Below are 19623 nucleotides of genomic sequence, written 5' to 3'. Positions count from 1 at the left end.
GAAAACTGCAGGAACGTCAAAATTGCACTAGGAAAGAGACTGAGAAAGCAGAGAAAATGTTTCTCCTGGAAACCGTTCCATTAGTGTTAGATGAACGAAAATCTCTCCACCTGCTCTGTTCTGAGAGGCAGGTGTGTGTGAAAGCCGTACTTCATCTAGCTTGTTGGGAACACAAAGATTCTTTTCATTTACTAACAACAGTCCATACATATATATGGGTTGGTACTAGCTCCACCACGGTTTTACAGTGAAACCTGCATTAACTTCAAACCGACACTAGGAAACAGACTGAGAAACCAGATTAAAAATTTCTCCGGCAAACAATTCCGTTTTTGCTAGATGAACGAATGTCTATCGACATGCTCATTTCTGAGAGAAAAGTGCGTGTGAAAGCCTTCTTTCACATAGGTTGTTGGAAACACAAATTTTCTTATCTTTTGCCAACTACACTCCATCCATATGTATGGGGAGGTACTATCTCCAAATCGGTTTTTCAGTGGAAACTGCAGGAACTTCAAACCGGCTCTAGGAAACAGACTGAGAAACCAGAGTAAAAGTTTCTTCTGCAAACCGTTTCTTTGTGGTACGTGAACGAAAGTCTCTCCACATTCTCAGTTCTGAGAGATAAGTGTGTGTGAAAGCCGCCTTCACCCAGCTAGTTGGGAAGACAAAGCTCCTTTTCAGTTGCAAACTACACTCCATTCATATATGTGGGGAGGTAATAGCCCTAACTCTGTTTTACAGTGAAAACTGCAGGAACTTCAAACCGGCACTAGGAATCAGACTGAGAAACCAGAGTAAAAGTTTCTCCTGCAAACAGTTCCCTTTGTGCTCTATGAACGAAAGTCTCTCCAAATGCTCAGATCTGAGACATAAGTGTGTGTGAAAGCCGTCCTTCATCTAACTTGATGGGAACACAAAGTTTCGTTTCAGTTGCAAACAACACTCCATACATATATATGGGAAGGTACAAGATCCAACACGTTTTTACTCTGAAGTATGCTGGAACTACTAACCAGCACAAGGAAACAAACTGAGAACCCAGAGTAAAATTTCTCCTACAAATAGTTCCCTATCTGCTAGTTGATTGAATGTCTCTCCATATGCTCAGTTCTCAGAGATAACTGTGTGTGAATCCGTTCTTCACATAGATTTTTGGGAAGACAAATTTCTTTTCAGTTGCAAACTACACTCCGTAAATATATACAGGGAATTACAAGCTCCAACTCAGTTTTACAGTGATAACTGCAGGTACATGAAACCGGCATTAGGAAACTGACTGAGATACCATAGAAAAAGTTTCCCTTGCAACCCGTTCCATTGTGTTAGATGAACGAAAGTCTCTCCACATGGTGAGTTCTGAGAGATAAGTGTGTGTGAAAGACGTCCTTCACCTAGCTTGTTAGGAACACAAAGATTCTTTTAAATTGCAAAACACAATGCATATATATATATAAGGGGAGGTACAAGCTCCAACTCGTTTTTTCAGTGAAAACTGCAGGAACTTCAAACATTCTTTAACTAACAGACTGAGAAACCAGAGTAAAATTTTCCCCAGCAACCAGTTCCAATTGTGCTAGATGAACGAACGTCTCTCCACATGCTCAGATCTGAGAGATAACTTGAGTGAAAGCCATCCTTCACATAGCTTGTTGGGAACACAAAGTTTCTTTTCAGTTGCAAACTACACTCCATACATATATAAGAGGAGATACTAGCTGAAACCCGGTTTTACAGTGAAAACTGCAGGAAGTTCATTCCAGCACTAGGAAACAGTCTGAGAAACGAGAGTAAAACTTTCTCCTGCAAAACGGTCCCATTGTGCTAGTTGAATGAACGTCTATCAACATGCTCAGTTCTGAGAGAAAAGTGCGTGTGAAAGCTGTATTTCACATAGGTTGTTGGGAACACAAATTTTCTTTTCACTTGCCATGTACACTCCATCCATATGTATGGGGAGGTACTATCTCCAAATCGGTTTTTCAGTGGAAACTGCAGGAACTTCAAACCGGCACTAGGAAACAGACTGAGAAACCAGAGTAAAAGTTTCTCCTGCAAAACGTTCCTTTGTGGTACATGAACTAATGTCTCTCCACATTCTCAGTTCTGAGAGATAAGTGTGTGTGAAAGCCGCCTTCACCCAGCTAGTTGGGAAGACAAAGCTCCTTTTCAGTTGCAATCTACACTCCATAAATATATGTGGGGAGGTAATAGCCCTAACTCTGTTTTACAGTGAAAACTGCAGGAACTTCAAACCGGCACTAGGAATCAGACTGAGAAACCAGAGTAAAAGTTTCTCCTGCAAACAGTTCCCTTTGTGCTCTATGAACGAATGTCTCTCCACATGGTCAGATCTGAGACATAAGTGTGTGTGAAAGCCGTCCTTCACCTAACTTGATGGGAACACAAAATTTCGTTTCAGATGCAAACAACACTCCATACATATATATGGGAAGGTACAAGATCCAACACGTTTTTACACTGAAAAATGCAGGAACCTCTAACCAGCACAAGGAAACAAACTGAGAAACCAGAGTAAAATTTCTCCTGCAAATCTTTACCTATCTGCTAGTTGAATGAATGACTCTTCACATGCTCAGTTCTCAGTGATAACTGTGTGTGAAACCGTTCTTCACCTAGATTTTTGGGAACACAAAATTCTTTTCAGTTGCAAACTACACTCCATAAATATATACATGGAATTACAAGTTCCAACGCAGTTTTACAGTGATAACTGCAGGTACATGAAACCGGCACTAGAAAACAGACTGAGATACCATAGAAAAGGTTTCCCTTGCAACCCGTTCCATTGTGCTAATTGAACGAAAGTCTCTTCACATGCTGAGTTCTGAGAGATAAGTGTGTGTGAAAGCCGTCCTTCACCTAGCTTGTTGGGAACACAAAGATTCTTTTAAATTGCAAACCACAATGCATATATATATAAGGGGAGGTACAAGCTCCAACTCGTTTTTTCAGTGAAAACTGCAGGAACTTCAAACATTCTTTAACTAACAGACTGAGAAAACAGAGTAAAATTTTCCCAAGCAAACAGTTCTAATTGTTCTAGATGAACGAACGTCTCTCCACATGCTCAGATCTGAGAGATAACTTGAGTGAAAGCTGTCCTTCACATAGCTTGTTGGGAACACAAAGTTTCTTTTCAGTTGCAAACGACACTCCATACATATATAGGAGGAGATACTAGCTCCAACTCGTTTTTACAGTGAACACTGCAGGAACTTCAATCCAGCACTAGGAAACATTCTGAGAAACGAGAGTAAAAGTTTCTCCTGCAAATGTTTCCCCTTATGCTAGTTGAATGAACGTCTGTCCACATGCTCAGTTCTAAGAGAAAGTGCATGTGAAAACAGTCTTTCACATAGGTTGTTGGGAACACAAATTTTCTTTTCAGTTGCCAACTACACTCCATCCATATGTATGGGTAGGTACTATCTCCAAATCGGTATTTCAGTGGAAACTGCAGGAACTTCAAACCGGCATTAGGAAACAGATTGAGAAGGCAGTATAAAAAATTTTCCTGCAAACAGTTCCCTTTGTGCTATATGAACGAAAGTCTCTCCACATGCTCAGATCTGAGACATAAGTGTGTGTGAAAGCCGTCCTTCAACTAACTTGATGAGAACACAAAGTTTCGTTTCAATTGCAAACAACACTCAATACATATATATGGGAATGTACTAGATCCAACACGTTTTTACACTGAAAAATTGCAGGAACCTCTAACCGGCACAAGGAAACAAACTGAGAAACCAGAGTAAAAGTTTCTCCTGCAAACCGTTCCCTATCTGCAATTTGAATGAATGTCTCTCCACATGCCATTTCTCAGAGATAACTGTGTGTGAAACCGTTCTTCACCTAGATTTTTGGAACAGAAATTTCTTTTCAGTTGCAAACTACACTCTATAAATATATACAGGGAATTACAAGCTCCATCTCAGTTTTACAGTGATAACTGCAGGTACATCAAAACGGCACTAGGGAACAGACTGAGATACCATAGAAAAAGTTTCCCTTGCAACCCGTTCCATTGTGCTAGATGAACGAACGTCTCTCCACACGCTCATTTCTGAGATGTAAGTGTGTGCGAAAGCCGTACTTCACCTAGCTTGTTGGGAAAACAAAGATTCTTTTCAGTTGCAAACTACACTCCATAAATATATATGGGGAGGTGCTATCTGCAAGTCGTTTTTACAGTGAAAACTGCAGGAACTTCAAAACGGCACTAGAAAAAGGCTGAGAAAACAGAGTAAAAGTTTCTCAAGGACCCCGTTCCCTTGTGCTAGATGAACGAATGTCTCTGCATATGATCAATTCTGAGAGATAAGTGTGTGTGAAAACCTTCCTTCAACTAGCATTTTGGGAACACATAGTTTCTTTAAAATTGCAAACTAAACTCCATGCATATATATGGAGAGTTACTAGTTCCAACTCGGTTTTATAGTGAAAACTGCATTAAATTTATACTGGCACGAGGAAGCCAAATGAGAATTATGAGAAAAAAATTCCCCTGCAACACGCTCCCTTTGTGCTACAAGAACGAACGTCTCTCCACATGCTCAGTTCTGGGAGATAAGTGAGTGTGAAACCCGTCCTTCAACTAGCTTGTTGTGAATACAGATTCTTTCCATATGCAAACTACACACCATACATATTTATGGGGATTTAAAAGCTCCAACTCGGTTTTATAGAGAAAACTGCAGGAACGTCAAAATTGCACTAGGAAAGAGACTGAGAAAGCAGAGAAAATGTTTCTCCTGGAAACCGTTCCATTAGTGTTAGATGAACGAAAATCTCTCCACCTGCTCTGTTCTGAGAGGCAGGTGTGTGTGAAAGCCGTACTTCATCTAGCTTGTTGGGAACACAAAGATTCTTTTCATTTACTAACAACAGTCCATACATATATATGGGTTGGTACTAGCTCCACCACGGTTTTACAGTGAAACCTGCATTAACTTCAAACCGACACTAGGAAACAGACTGAGAAACCAGATTAAAAATTTCTCCGGCAAACAATTCCGTTTTTGCTAGATGAACGAATGTCTATCGACATGCTCATTTCTGAGAGAAAAGTGCGTGTGAAAGCCTTCTTTCACATAGGTTGTTGGAAACACAAATTTTCTTATCTTTTGCCAACTACACTCCATCCATATGTATGGGGAGGTACTATCTCCAAATCGGTTTTTCAGTGGAAACTGCAGGAACTTCAAACCGGCACTAGGAAACAGACTGAGAAACCAGAGTAAAAGTTTCTTCTGCAAACCGTTTCTTTGTGGTACGTGAACGAAAGTCTCTCCACATTCTCAGTTCTGAGAGATAAGTGTGTGTGAAAGCCGCCTTCACCCAGCTAGTTGGGAAGACAAAGCTCCTTTTCAGTTGCAAACTACACTCCATTCATATATGTGGGGAGGTAATAGCCCTAACTCTGTTTTACAGTGAAAACTGCAGGAACTTCAAACCGGCACTAGGAATCAGACTGAGAAACCAGAGTAAAAGTTTCTCCTGCAAACAGTTCCCTTTGTGCTCTATGAACGAAAGTCTCTCCAAATGCTCAGATCTGAGACATAAGTGTGTGTGAAAGCCGTCCTTCATCTAACTTGATGGGAACACAAAGTTTCGTTTCAGTTGCAAACAACACTCCATACATATATATGGGAAGGTACAAGATCCAACACGGTTTTACTCTGAAGTATGCTGGAACTACTAACCAGCACAAGGAAACAAACTGAGAACCCAGAGTAAAATTTCTCCTACAAATAGTTCCCTATCTGCTAGTTGATTGAATGTCTCTCCATATGCTCAGTTCTCAGAGATAACTGTGTGTGAATCCGTTCTTCACATAGATTTTTGGGAAGACAAATTTCTTTTCAGTTGCAAACTACACTCCGTAAATATATACAGGGAATTACAAGCTCCAACTCAGTTTTACAGTGATAACTGCAGGTACATGAAACCGGCATTAGGAAACTGACTGAGATACCATAGAAAAAGTTTCCCTTGCAACCCGTTCCATTGTGTTAGATGAACGAAAGTCTCTCCACATGGTGAGTTCTGAGAGATAAGTGTGTGTGAAAGACGTCCTTCACCTAGCTTGTTAGGAACACAAAGATTCTTTTAAATTGCAAAACACAATGCATATATATATATAAGGGGAGGTACAAGCTCCAACTCGTTTTTTCAGTGAAAACTGCAGGAACTTCAAACATTCTTTAACTAACAGACTGAGAAACCAGAGTAAAATTTTCCCCAGCAACCAGTTCCAATTGTGCTAGATGAACGAACGTCTCTCCACATGCTCAGATCTGAGAGATAACTTGAGTGAAAGCCATCCTTCACATAGCTTGTTGGGAACACAAAGTTTCTTTTCAGTTGCAAACTACACTCCATACATATATAAGAGGAGATACTAGCTGAAACCCGGTTTTACAGTGAAAACTGCAGGAAGTTCATTCCAGCACTAGGAAACAGTCTGAGAAACGAGAGTAAAACTTTCTCCTGCAAAACGGTCCCATTGTGCTAGTTGAATGAACGTCTGTCCACATGCTCAGTTCTAAGAGAAAGTGCATGTGAAAACAGTCTTTCACATAGGTTGTTGGGAACACAAATTTTCTTTTCAGTTGCCAACTACACTCCATCCATATGTATGGGTAGGTACTATCTCCAAATCGGTATTTCAGTGGAAACTGCAGGAACTTCAAACCGGCATTAGGAAACAGATTGAGAAGGCAGTATAAAAAATTTTCCTGCAAACAGTTCCCTTTGTGCTATATGAACGAAAGTCTCTCCACATGCTCAGATCTGAGACATAAGTGTGTGTGAAAGCCGTCCTTCAACTAACTTGATGAGAACACAAAGTTTCGTTTCAATTGCAAACAACACTCAATACATATATATGGGAATGTACTAGATCCAACACGTTTTTACACTGAAAAATTGCAGGAACCTCTAACCGGCACAAGGAAACAAACTGAGAAACCAGAGTAAAAGTTTCTCCTGCAAACCGTTCCCTATCTGCAATTTGAATGAATGTCTCTCCACATGCCATTTCTCAGAGATAACTGTGTGTGAAACCGTTCTTCACCTAGATTTTTGGAACAGAAATTTCTTTTCAGTTGCAAACTACACTCTATAAATATATACAGGGAATTACAAGCTCCATCTCAGTTTTACAGTGATAACTGCAGGTACATCAAAACGGCACTAGGGAACAGACTGAGATACCATAGAAAAAGTTTCCCTTGCAACCCGTTCCATTGTGCTAGATGAACGAACGTCTCTCCACACGCTCATTTCTGAGATGTAAGTGTGTGCGAAAGCCGTACTTCACCTAGCTTGTTGGGAAAACAAAGATTCTTTTCAGTTGCAAACTACACTCCATAAATATATATGGGGAGGTGCTATCTGCAAGTCGTTTTTACAGTGAAAACTGCAGGAACTTCAAAACGGCACTAGAAAAAGGCTGAGAAAACAGAGTAAAAGTTTCTCAAGGACCCCGTTCCCTTGTGCTAGATGAACGAATGTCTCTGCATATGATCAATTCTGAGAGATAAGTGTGTGTGAAAACCTTCCTTCAACTAGCATTTTGGGAACACATAGTTTCTTTAAAATTGCAAACTAAACTCCATGCATATATATGGAGAGTTACTAGTTCCAACTCGGTTTTATAGTGAAAACTGCATTAAATTTATACTGGCACGAGGAAGCCAAATGAGAATTATGAGAAAAAAATTCCCCTGCAACACGCTCCCTTTGTGCTACAAGAACGAACGTCTCTCCACATGCTCAGTTCTGGGAGATAAGTGAGTGTGAAACCCGTCCTTCAACTAGCTTGTTGTGAATACAGATTCTTTCCATATGCAAACTACACACCATACATATTTATGGGGATTTAAAAGCTCCAACTCGGTTTTATAGAGAAAACTGCAGGAACGTCAAAATTGCACTAGGAAAGAGACTGAGAAAGCAGAGAAAATGTTTCTCCTGGAAACCGTTCCATTAGTGTTAGATGAACGAAAATCTCTCCACCTGCTCTGTTCTGAGAGGCAGGTGTGTGTGAAAGCCGTACTTCATCTAGCTTGTTGGGAACACAAAGATTCTTTTCATTTACTAACAACAGTCCATACATATATATGGGTTGGTACTAGCTCCACCACGGTTTTACAGTGAAACCTGCATTAACTTCAAACCGACACTAGGAAACAGACTGAGAAACCAGATTAAAAATTTCTCCGGCAAACAATTCCGTTTTTGCTAGATGAACGAATGTCTATCGACATGCTCATTTCTGAGAGAAAAGTGCGTGTGAAAGCCTTCTTTCACATAGGTTGTTGGAAACACAAATTTTCTTATCTTTTGCCAACTACACTCCATCCATATGTATGGGGAGGTACTATCTCCAAATCGGTTTTTCAGTGGAAACTGCAGGAACTTCAAACCGGCACTAGGAAACAGACTGAGAAACCAGAGTAAAAGTTTCTTCTGCAAACCGTTTCTTTGTGGTACGTGAACGAAAGTCTCTCCACATTCTCAGTTCTGAGAGATAAGTGTGTGTGAAAGCCGCCTTCACCCAGCTAGTTGGGAAGACAAAGCTCCTTTTCAGTTGCAAACTACACTCCATTCATATATGTGGGGAGGTAATAGCCCTAACTCTGTTTTACAGTGAAAACTGCAGGAACTTCAAACCGGCACTAGGAATCAGACTGAGAAACCAGAGTAAAAGTTTCTCCTGCAAACAGTTCCCTTTGTGCTCTATGAACGAAAGTCTCTCCAAATGCTCAGATCTGAGACATAAGTGTGTGTGAAAGCCGTCCTTCATCTAACTTGATGGGAACACAAAGTTTCGTTTCAGTTGCAAACAACACTCCATACATATATATGGGAAGGTACAAGATCCAACACGGTTTTACTCTGAAGTATGCTGGAACTACTAACCAGCACAAGGAAACAAACTGAGAACCCAGAGTAAAATTTCTCCTACAAATAGTTCCCTATCTGCTAGTTGATTGAATGTCTCTCCATATGCTCAGTTCTCAGAGATAACTGTGTGTGAATCCGTTCTTCACATAGATTTTTGGGAAGACAAATTTCTTTTCAGTTGCAAACTACACTCCGTAAATATATACAGGGAATTACAAGCTCCAACTCAGTTTTACAGTGATAACTGCAGGTACATGAAACCGGCATTAGGAAACTGACTGAGATACCATAGAAAAAGTTTCCCTTGCAACCCGTTCCATTGTGTTAGATGAACGAAAGTCTCTCCACATGGTGAGTTCTGAGAGATAAGTGTGTGTGAAAGACGTCCTTCACCTAGCTTGTTAGGAACACAAAGATTCTTTTAAATTGCAAAACACAATGCATATATATATATAAGGGGAGGTACAAGCTCCAACTCGTTTTTTCAGTGAAAACTGCAGGAACTTCAAACATTCTTTAACTAACAGACTGAGAAACCAGAGTAAAATTTTCCCCAGCAACCAGTTCCAATTGTGCTAGATGAACGAACGTCTCTCCACATGCTCAGATCTGAGAGATAACTTGAGTGAAAGCCATCCTTCACATAGCTTGTTGGGAACACAAAGTTTCTTTTCAGTTGCAAACTACACTCCATACATATATAAGAGGAGATACTAGCTGAAACCCGGTTTTACAGTGAAAACTGCAGGAAGTTCATTCCAGCACTAGGAAACAGTCTGAGAAACGAGAGTAAAACTTTCTCCTGCAAAACGGTCCCATTGTGCTAGTTGAATGAACGTGTATCAACATGCTCAGTTCTGAGAGAAAAGTGCGTGTGAAAGCTGTATTTCACATAGGTTGTTGGGAACACAAATTTTCTTTTCACTTGCCATGTACACTCCATCCATATGTATGGGGAGGTACTATCTCCAAATCGGTTTTTCAGTGGAAACTGCAGGAACTTCAAACCGGCACTAGGAAACAGACTGAGAAACCAGAGTAAAAGTTTCTCCTGCAAAACGTTCCTTTGTGGTACATGAACTAATGTCTCTCCACATTCTCAGTTCTGAGAGATAAGTGTGTGTGAAAGCCGCCTTCACCCAGCTAGTTGGGAAGACAAAGCTCCTTTTCAGTTGCAATCTACACTCCATACATATATGTGGGGAGGTAATAGCCCTAACTCTGTTTTACAGTGAAAACTGCAGGAACTTCAAACCGGCACTAGGAATCAGACTGAGAAACCAGAGTAAAAGTTTCTCCTGCAAACAGTTCCCTTTGTGCTCTATGAACGAATGTCTCTCCAAATGCTCAGATCTGAGACATAAGTGTGTGTGAAAGCCGTCCTTCACCTACCTTGATGGGAACACAAAATTTCGTTTCAGATGCAAACAACACTCCATACATATATATGGGAAGGTACAAGATCCAACACGTTTTTACACTGAAAAATGCAGGAACCTCTAACCAGCACAAGGAAACAAACTGAGAAACCAGAGTAAAATTTCTCCTGCAAACCATTCCCTATCTGCTAGTTGAATGAATGACTCTCCACATGCTCAGTTCTCAGTGATAACTGTGTGTGAAACCGTTCTTCACCTAGATTTTTGGGAACACAAAATTCTTTTCAGTTGCAAACTACACTCCATAAATATATACATGGAATTACAAGTTCCAACGCAGTTTTACAGTGATAACTTCAGGTACATGAAACCGGCACTAGAAAACAGACTGAGATACCATAGAAAAGGTTTCCCTTGCAACCCGTTCCATTGTGCTAATTGAACGAAAGTCTCTTCACATGCTGAGTTCTGAGAGATAAGTGTGTGTGAAAGCCGTCCTTCACCTAGCTTGTTGGGAACACAAAGATTCTTTTAAATTGCAAACCACAATGCATATATATATAAGGGGAGGTACAAGCTCCAACTCGTTTTTTCAGTGAAAACTGCAGGAACTTCAAACATTCTTTAACTAACAGACTGAGAAAACAGAGTAAAATTTTCCCAAGCAAACAGTTCTAATTGTTCTAGATGAACGAACGTCTCTCCACATGCTCAGATCTGAGAGATAACTTGAGTGAAAGCTGTCCTTCACATAGCTTGTTGGGAACACAAAGTTTCTTTTCAGTTGCAAATGACACTCCATACATATATAAGAGGAGATACTAGCTCCAACTCGTTTTTACAGTGAACACTGCAGGAACTTCAATCCAGCACTACGAAACATTCTGAGAAACGAGAGTAAAAGCTTCTCCTGCAAATGTTTCCCCTTGTGCTAGTTGAATGAACGTCTGTCCACATGCTCAGTTCTAAGAGAAAGTGCATGTGAAAACAGTCTTTCACATAGGTTGTTGGGAACACAAATTTTCTGTTCAGTTGCCAACTACACTCCATCCATATGTATGGGTAAGTACTATCTCCAAATCGGTATTTCAGTGGAAACTGCAGGAACTTCAAACCGGCACTAGGAAACAGATTGAGAAAGCAGTATAAAAAATTTTCCTGCAAACAGTTCCCTTTGTGCTATATGAACGAAAGTCTCTCCACATGGTCAGATCTGAGACATAAGTGTGTGTGAAAGCCGTCCTTCAACTAACTTGATGGGAACGCAAAGTTTCGTTTCAGATGCAAATAACACTCCATACATATATATGGGAAGGTACAAGATCCAACTCGTTTTTACACTGAAAAATGCAGGAACCTCTAACCAGCACAAGGAAACAAACAGAGAAACCAGAGTAAAATTTCTCCTGCAAACCATTCCCTATCTGCTAGTTGAATGAATGTCTCTCCACATGCTCAGTTCTCAGTGATAACTGTGTGTGAAACCGTTCTTCACCTAGATTTTTGGGAACACAAAATTCTTTTCAGTTGCAAACTACACTCCATAAATATATACAGGGAATTACAAGTTTCAACGCAGTTTTACAGTGATAACTGCAGGTACATGAAACCGGCACTAGGAAACAGACTGAGATACCATAGAAAAGGTTTCCCTTGCAACCCGTTCCATTGTGCTAATTGAACGAAAGTCTCTTCACATGCTGAGTTCTGAGAGATAAGTGTGTGTGAAAGAAGCCCTTCACCTAGCTTGTTGGGAACACAAAGATTCTTTTAAATTGCAAACCACAATGCATATATATATAAGGGGAGGTACAAGCTCCAACTCGTTTTTTCAGTGAAAACTGCAGGAACTTCAAACATTCTTTAACTAACAGACTGAGAAACCAGAGTAAAATTTTCCCCAGCAACCAGTTCCCATTGTGCTAGATGAACGGACGTCTCTCCACATGCTCAGATCTGAGAGATAACTTGAGTGTAAGCTGTCCTTCACATAGCTTGTTGGGAACACAAAGTTTCTTTTCAGTTGCAAACGACACTCCATACATATATAGGAGGAGATACTAGCTCCAACTCGTTTTTACAGTGAACACTGCAGGAACTTCAATCCAGCACTAGGAAACATTCTGAGAAACGAGAGTAAAAGTTTCTCCTGCAAATGTTTCCCCTTATGCTAGTTGAATGAACGTCTCTCCACATGCTCAGTTCTAAGAGAAAGTGCATGTGAAAACAGTCTTTCACATAGGTTGTTGGGAACACAAATTTTCTTTTCAGTTGCCAACTACACTCCATCCATATGTATGGGTAGGTACTATCTCCAAATCGGTATTTCAGTGGAAACTGCAGGAACTTCAAACCGGCATTAGGAAACAGATTGAGAAGGCAGTATAAAAAATTTTCCTGCAAACAGTTCCCTTTGTGCTATATGAACGAAAGTCTCTCCACATGCTCAGATCTGAGACATAAGTGTGTGTGAAAGCCGTCCTTCAACTAACTTGATGAGAACACAAAGTTTCGTTTCAATTGCAAACAACACTCAATACATATATATGGGAATGTACTAGATCCAACACGTTTTTACACTGAAAAATTGCAGGAACCTCTAACCGGCACAAGGAAACAAACTGAGAAACCAGAGTAAAAGTTTCTCCTGCAAACCGTTCCCTATCTGCAATTTGAATGAATGTCTCTCCACATGCCATTTCTCAGAGATAACTGTGTGTGAAACCGTTCTTCACCTAGATTTTTGGAACAGAAATTTCTTTTCAGTTGCAAACTACACTCTATAAATATATACAGGGAATTACAAGCTCCATCTCAGTTTTACAGTGATAACTGCAGGTACATCAAAACGGCACTAGGGAACAGACTGAGATACCATAGAAAAAGTTTCCCTTGCAACCCGTTCCATTGTGCTAGATGAACGAACGTCTCTCCACACGCTCATTTCTGAGATGTAAGTGTGTGCGAAAGCCGTACTTCACCTAGCTTGTTGGGAAAACAAAGATTCTTTTCAGTTGCAAACTACACTCCATAAATATATATGGGGAGGTGCTATCTGCAAGTCGTTTTTACAGTGAAAACTGCAGGAACTTCAAAACGGCACTAGAAAAAGGCTGAGAAAACAGAGTAAAAGTTTCTCAAGGACCCCGTTCCCTTGTGCTAGATGAACGAATGTCTCTGCATATGATCAATTCTGAGAGATAAGTGTGTGTGAAAACCTTCCTTCAACTAGCATTTTGGGAACACATAGTTTCTTTAAAATTGCAAACTAAACTCCATGCATATATATGGAGAGTTACTAGTTCCAACTCGGTTTTATAGTGAAAACTGCATTAAATTTATACTGGCACGAGGAAGCCAAATGAGAATTATGAGAAAAAAAATTCCCCTGCAACACGCTCCCTTTGTGCTACAAGAACGAACGTCTCTCCACATGCTCAGTTCTGGGAGATAAGTGAGTGTGAAACCCGTCCTTCAACTAGCTTGTTGTGAATACAGATTCTTTCCATATGCAAACTACACACCATACATATTTATGGGGATTTAAAAGCTCCAACTCGGTTTTATAGAGAAAACTGCAGGAACGTCAAAATTGCACTAGGAAAGAGACTGAGAAAGCAGAGAAAATGTTTCTCCTGGAAACCGTTCCATTAGTGTTAGATGAACGAAAATCTCTCCACCTGCTCTGTTCTGAGAGGCAGGTGTGTGTGAAAGCCGTACTTCATCTAGCTTGTTGGGAACACAAAGATTCTTTTCATTTACTAACAACAGTCCATACATATATATGGGTTGGTACTAGCTCCACCACGGTTTTACAGTGAAACCTGCATTAACTTCAAACCGACACTAGGAAACAGACTGAGAAACCAGATTAAAAATTTCTCCGGCAAACAATTCCGTTTTTGCTAGATGAACGAATGTCTATCGACATGCTCATTTCTGAGAGAAAAGTGCGTGCGAAAGCCTTCTTTCACATAGGTTGTTGGAAACACAAATTTTCTTATCTTTTGCCAACTACACTCCATCCATATGTATGGGGAGGTACTATCTCCAAATCGGTTTTTCAGTGGAAACTGCAGGAACTTCAAACCGGCTCTAGGAAACAGACTGAGAAACCAGAGTAAAAGTTTCTTCTGCAAACCGTTTCTTTGTGGTACGTGAACGAAAGTCTCTCCACATTCTCAGTTCTGAGAGATAAGTGTGTGTGAAAGCCGCCTTCACCCAGCTAGTTGGGAAGACAAAGCTCCTTTTCAGTTGCAAACTACACTCCATTCATATATGTGGGGAGGTAATAGCCCTAACTCTGTTTTACAGTGAAAACTGCAGGAACTTCAAACCGGCACTAGGAATCAGACTGAGAAACCAGAGTAAAAGTTTCTCCTGCAAACAGTTCCCTTTGTGCTCTATGAACGAAAGTCTCTCCAAATGCTCAGATCTGAGACATAAGTGTGTGTGAAAGCCGTCCTTCATCTAACTTGATGGGAACACAAAGTTTCGTTTCAGTTGCAAACAACACTCCATACATATATATGGGAAGGTACAAGATCCAACACGTTTTTACTCTGAAGTATGCTGGAACTACTAACCAGCACAAGGAAACAAACTGAGAACCCAGAGTAAAATTTCTCCTACAAATAGTTCCCTATCTGCTAGTTGATTGAATGTCTCTCCATATGCTCAGTTCTCAGAGATAACTGTGTGTGAATCCGTTCTTCACATAGATTTTTGGGAAGACAAATTTCTTTTCAGTTGCAAACTACACTCCGTAAATATATACAGGGAATTACAAGCTCCAACTCAGTTTTACAGTGATAACTGCAGGTACATGAAACCGGCATTAGGAAACTGACTGAGATACCATAGAAAAAGTTTCCCTTGCAACCCGTTCCATTGTGTTAGATGAACGAAAGTCTCTCCACATGGTGAGTTCTGAGAGATAAGTGTGTGTGAAAGACGTCCTTCACCTAGCTTGTTAGGAACACAAAGATTCTTTTAAATTGCAAAACACAATGCATATATATATATAAGGGGAGGTACAAGCTCCAACTCGTTTTTTCAGTGAAAACTGCAGGAACTTCAAACATTCTTTAACTAACAGACTGAGAAACCAGAGTAAAATTTTCCCCAGCAACCAGTTCCAATTGTGCTAGATGAACGAACGTCTCTCCACATGCTCAGATCTGAGAGATAACTTGAGTGAAAGCCATCCTTCACATAGCTTGTTGGGAACACAAAGTTTCTTTTCAGTTGCAAACTACACTCCATACATATATAAGAGGAGATACTAGCTGAAACCCGGTTTTACAGTGAAAACTGCAGGAAGTTCATTCCAGCACTAGGAAACAGTCTGAGAAACGAGAGTAAAACTTTCTCCTGCAAAACGGTCCCATTGTGCTAGTTGAATGAACGTCTATCAACATGCTCAGTTCTGAGAGAAAAGTGCGTGTGAAAGCTGTATTTCACATAGGTTGTTGGGAACACAAATTTTCTTTTCACTTGCCATGTACACTCCATCCATATGTATGGGGAGGTACTATCTCCAAATCGGTTTTTCAGTGGAAACTGCAGGAACTTCAAACCGGCACTAGGAAACAGACTGAGAAACCAGAGTAAAAGTTTCTCCTGCAAAACGTTCCTTTGTGGTACATGAACTAATGTCTCTCCACATTCTCAGTTCTGAGAGATAAGTGTGTGTGAAAGCCGCCTTCACCCAGCTAGTTGGGAAGACAAAGCTCCTTTTCAGTTGCAATCTACACTCCATACATATATGTGGGGAGGTAATAGCCCTAACTCTGTTTTACAGTGAAAACTGCAGGAACTTCAAACCGGCACTAGGAATCAGACTGAGAAACCAGAGTAAAAGTTTCTCCTGCAAACAGTTCCCTTTGTGCTCTATGAACGAATGTCTCTCCACATGGTCAGATCTGAGACATAAGTGTGTGTGAAAGCCGTCCTTCAACTAACTTGATGGGAACGCAAAGTTTCGTTTCAGATGCAAATAACACTCCATACATATATATGGGAAGGTACAAGATCCAACTCGTTTTTACACTGAAAAATGCAGGAACCTCTAACCAGCACAAGGAAACAAACAGAGAAACCAGAGTAAAATTTCTCCTGCAAACCATTCCCTATCTGCTAGTTGAATGAATGTCTCTCCACATGCTCAGTTCTCAGTGATAACTGTGTGTGAAACCGTTCTTCACCTAGATTTTTGGGAACACAAAATTCTTTTCAGTTGCAAACTACACTCCATAAATATATACAGGGAATTACAAGTTTCAACGCAGTTTTACAGTGATAACTGCAGGTACATGAAACCGGCACTAGGAAACAGACTGAGATACCATAGAAAAGGTTTCCCTTGCAACCCGTTCCATTGTGCTAATTGAACGAAAGTCTCTTCACATGCTGAGTTCTGAGAGATAAGTGTGTGTGAAAGACGCCCTTCACCTAGCTTGTTGGGAACACAAAGATTCTTTTAAATTGCAAACCACAATGCATATATATATAAGGGGAGGTACAAGCTCCAACTCGTTTTTTCAGTGAAAACTGCAGGAACTTCAAACATTCTTTAACTAACAGACTGAGAAACCAGAGTAAAATTTTCCCCAGCAACCAGTTCCCATTGTGCTAGATGAACGGACGTCTCTCCACATGCTCAGATCTGAGAGATAACTTGAGTGTAAGCTGTCCTTCACATAGCTTGTTGGGAACACAAAGTTTCTTTTCAGTTGCAAACGACACTCCATACATATATAGGAGGAGATACTAGCTCCAACTCGTTTTTACAGTGAACACTGCAGGAACTTCAATCCAGCACTAGGAAACATTCTGAGAAACGAGAGTAAAAGTTTCTCCTGCAAATGTTTCCCCTTATGCTAGTTGAATGAACGTCTCTCCACATGCTCAGTTCTAAGAGAAAGTGCATGTGAAAACAGTCTTTCACATAGGTTGTTGGGAACACAAATTTTCTTTTCAGTTGCCAACTACACTCCATCCATATGTATGGGTAGGTACTATCTCCAAATCGGTATTTCAGTGGAAACTGCAGGAACTTCAAACCGGCATTAGGAAACAGATTGAGAAGGCAGTATAAAAAATTTTCCTGCAAACAGTTCCCTTTGTGCTATATGAACGAAAGTCTCTCCACATGCTCAGATCTGAGACATAAGTGTGTGTGAAAGCCGTCCTTCAACTAACTTGATGAGAACACAAAGTTTCGTTTCAATTGCAAACAACACTCAATACATATATATGGGAATGTACTAGATCCAACACGTTTTTACACTGAAAAATTGCAGGAACCTCTAACCGGCACAAGGAAACAAACTGAGAAACCAGAGTAAAAGTTTCTCCTGCAAACCGTTCCCTATCTGCAATTTGAATGAATGTCTCTCCACATGCCATTTCTCAGAGATAACTGTGTGTGAAACCGTTCTTCACCTAGATTTTTGGAACAGAAATTTCTTTTCAGTTGCAAACTACACTCTATAAATATATACAGGGAATTACAAGCTCCATCTCAGTTTTACAGTGATAACTGCAGGTACATCAAAACGGCACTAGGGAACAGACTGAGATACCATAGAAAAAGTTTCCCTTGCAACCCGTTCCATTGTGCTAGATGAACGAACGTCTCTCCACACGCTCATTTCTGAGATGTAAGTGTGTGCGAAAGCCGTACTTCACCTAGCTTGTTGGGAAAACAAAGATTCTTTTCAGTTGCAAACTACACTCCATAAATATATATGGGGAGGTGCTATCTGCAAGTCGTTTTTACAGTGAAAACTGCAGGAACTTCAAAACGGCACTAGAAAAAGGCTGAGAAAACAGAGTAAAAGTTTCTCAAGGACCCCGTTCCCTTGTGCTAGATGAACGAATGTCTCTGCATATGATCAATTCTGAGAGATAAGTGTGTGTGAAAACCTTCCTTCAACTAGCATTTTGGGAACACATAGTTTCTTTAAAATTGCAAACTAAACTCCATGCATATATATGGAGAGTTACTAGTTCCAACTCGGTTTTATAGTGAAAACTGCATTAAATTTATACTGGCACGAGGAAGCCAAATGAGAATTATGAGAAAAAAATTCCCCTGCAACACGCTCCCTTTGTGCTACAAGAACGAACGTCTCTCCACATGCTCAGTTCTGGGAGATAAGTGAGTGTGAAACCCGTCCTTCAACTAGCTTGTTGTGAATACAGATTCTTTCCATATGCAAACTACACACCATACATATTTATGGGGATTTAAAAGCTCCAACTCGGTTTTATAGAGAAAACTGCAGGAACGTCAAAATTGCACTAGGAAAGAGACTGAGAAAGCAGAGAAAATGTTTCTCCTGGAAACCGTTCCATTAGTGTTAGATGAACGAAAATCTCTCCACCTGCTCTGTTCTGAGAGGCAGGTGTGTGTGAAAGCCGTACTTCATCTAGCTTGTTGGGAACACAAAGATTCTTTTCATTTACTAACAACAGTCCATACATATATATGGGTTGGTACTAGCTCCACCACGGTTTTACAGTGAAACCTGCATTAACTTCAAACCGACACTAGGAAACAGACTGAGAAACCAGATTAAAAATTTCTCCGGCAAACAATTCCGTTTTTGCTAGATGAACGAATGTCTATCGACATGCTCATTTCTGAGAGAAAAGTGCGTGCGAAAGCCTTCTTTCACATAGGTTGTTGGAAACACAAATTTTCTTATCTTTTGCCAACTACACTCCATCCATATGTATGGGGAGGTACTATCTCCAAATCGGTTTTTCAGTGGAAACTGCAGGAACTTCAAACCGGCTCTAGGAAACAGACTGAGAAACCAGAGTAAAAGTTTCTTCTGCAAACCGTTTCTTTGTGGTACGTGAACGAAAGTCTCTCCACATTCTCAGTTCTGAGAGATAAGTGTGTGTGAAAGCCGCCTTCACCCAGCTAGTTGGGAAGACAAAGCTCCTTTTCAGTTGCAAACTACACTCCATTCATATATGTGGGGAGGTAATAGCCCTAACTCTGTTTTACAGTGAAAACTGCAGGAACTTCAAACCGGCACTAGGAATCAGACTGAGAAACCAGAGTAAAAGTTTCTCCTGCAAACAGTTCCCTTTGTGCTCTATGAACGAAAGTCTCTCCAAATGCTCAGATCTGAGACATAAGTGTGTGTGAAAGCCGTCCTTCATCTAACTTGATGGGAACACAAAGTTTCGTTTCAGTTGCAAACAACACTCCATACATATATATGGGAAGGTACAAGATCCAACACGTTTTTACTCTGAAGTATGCTGGAACTACTAACCAGCACAAGGAAAC

Source organism: Camelus dromedarius, chromosome 4 (assembly GCF_036321535.1).
Source record: "Camelus dromedarius isolate mCamDro1 chromosome 4, mCamDro1.pat, whole genome shotgun sequence".
NCBI lineage: Eukaryota > Metazoa > Chordata > Mammalia > Artiodactyla > Camelidae > Camelus > Camelus dromedarius.
This window is presented reverse-complemented; position numbering follows the sequence as displayed.